The sequence below is a fragment of the Crocuta crocuta genome, unplaced genomic scaffold, assembly GCF_008692635.1.
Source record: "Crocuta crocuta isolate KB4526 unplaced genomic scaffold, BGI_CrCroc_1.0 scaffold130, whole genome shotgun sequence".
In the NCBI taxonomy this organism is placed as follows: domain Eukaryota; kingdom Metazoa; phylum Chordata; class Mammalia; order Carnivora; family Hyaenidae; genus Crocuta; species Crocuta crocuta.
The window spans coordinates 10,045,406-10,047,806 of NW_027527920.1; positions in this window are offsets into that span (position 1 = coordinate 10,045,406).

A 2,401-nucleotide genomic window follows, 5' to 3' on the forward strand; every position below is an offset into this window, starting at 1 on the left:
AGTCATAATTGAGCTTGAAGAATTATGGGCAGTCTTATTTCTTCTGTAGTGGATAGAACTATACCCCACCAAATCCTTGGACTCTTTTGAGCCAAATCTCAGTCATATTTAATTTGTAAATTCATATATTTCAGTTTGGATTTCTAAAAGAGTCTCTCTTTTCATACAGTAAGCAAAATATCATTATCATACCATTACCATAATAAATTTATAGCCAGTTCTTAATATCACCAAATATATAATCAAGTTTCATATTTTTCTGATTGTTTTACTTACATAAATGTATGTATAAGTGTATATATATGTATAGAAGTGGGATCAAAGTAAAGTCCATACTTTATAATTGATTGGCATGTTTATTAAATCAATTTTAATCTTTTAATTTTTTTAATGTTTTATTTATTTCTGAGAGAGAGAGAGAGAGAGAGAAAGAGAGAGCGTGAGCAGGGGAGGGTCAGAGAGAAAGGAAGATACAGAATCTGAAGCAGGCTCCAGGCTCTGAGCTAGCATAGAGCCCAGCATAGTCAGCATAGAGCCCAGTGCGGGGCTCGAACCCATGAACTGTGAGATCATGACCTGAGCCGAAGTTGGACACTTAACCGACTGAGCCACCCAGGCGCCCCAATTTTAATCTTTTAGACTCTCCCTCCGTCTCTTTTATTTTCTTCCTTAAAATTTTTGTTAAAAGAAACTAGGTTGTTTGCTCTCAGAAATGTCACATGGTCTCATTTTGCCAAATTCTTTTCTGTGATGTCGTTTATCATATTCTATCTCCTAAATTTCCTGTGAATTGATCAATTTGTCAGATTTTTGTTGTTCTTGTTGTAAGAGTACTTCTAGGAGTGGTTTGTGTACCTAGGAGGTACATAAGGTCTTGTTATCTCTTGGGATGTTAGCAGCTTTTGATGATCATCGTTTAGATTTATTAATTCATCAAGAATTGCAAAATAGTGCAATTCTTTTGTTTCTTCTTCATTTAGTAAGTGGTGTTCTTTTGGATAGCTCTTCAGCAATGTAGATTGTATGTTTAGGGCATTGTATTTATGCCCGAACTGGTTCTGGGATGATTGACAAGGTTCTGTGGTAGAATTCCTTTGAAGAAAGAGTACAAGTACTTATTATTGAACATTCATAGAATACTTAGGAATATTGAATAATTAGACTTTGTTTAAAGAATGTTTGGCCAATAAGTAGGTTAATATGCCATCATGAGATAACAGCTTGTGACCTAGCATATTTAGCTAGCTGGCCGTTGGTGGTTGTTCTTTTTAGAGGTCAATGTTCATATTCAGAAATTTCAGAAGTGATTTGTGCAGGGCAGCAATTACTGGTTTCTTGAGTCAGATTTCTCAGCATGAATTTGAGAACAGGCCTTGTGTTGGAATCAGGTTTTTAAAATGTTGAGTTTGCATAACATAGAATATTTTGGTTTTGTTTTGTTGTTCTTTTTTTTTTTTGGTACCTCATTTCTTTCTTTGTTTTTTTTTTAGTTTGTATATTTTTGAGGGAGAGAGTGCTAGTGAGCATGAGCAGGGGATCCCCGACAGAGAGAGAGGAAAGAGAGAATTGCAAGCAGGCACTGTCAACGCAGAGCCCGATGCGGGATTGCGGGACTCCAACTCAAGAACCTTAAAATCATGACCTGAGCTGAAATCGAGTGGGACACTTAACAGACTGAACCATCCATGTGCCCCAAACATAGAATATTTTATATTAAAGGCTGTAAAGAACTGGAGCGGCAGCATTTTCCTAATGTGGCTTCTTGACTAAATGGTTTTGGGGTCAAATAAACTTGGTGAACATTGTGCACTTTATGCTCTCTTGGAATGTAATAGTGCAAGAAAGAATGTAAAAGAAATATGTTTAACATTAACACAGCCTTTTCCAAATTTATTCGATCACTGAACCTTTTTCTCCCTTCATAACATCTTGAAGAACTAGTGAAACAAATTTTCTAAAGGAAACCAATTTTGGGAAATGTTGGCTTAGAGGATTTGAACAAAGAATAAAGAAAAACATCTGATGATGAGTATAAATGACTTCACTACAGTGAGTGGAGAAATTCTGATAGGTAAATGAGAAGATATTTTTCAGTGAGAAAAAAAACAAGAAAGAAATGTTGCTTGTTATATCTTAGCCTGTAAGTATTAGACTTTTAGAGAGAAGCACTGTTAAAAAGGACTTAATCATATATAACATTTACTGTATGTCGGGCACTGTTTTTACAACTGTTTAACAACTTTATGCAGTAGGTATATTGTTGTTATCTCAGTTTTACAGATGAGGAAATTGAGGCACAGAGAGATTAAATAGTTTACTGTTAAATTGCAGAATTGGTGACGTAGCAGAGTCAGGTTCTGAACCTTGGCAGCCTGGCTCCAAAGTCCATGTGCTTAGCCAC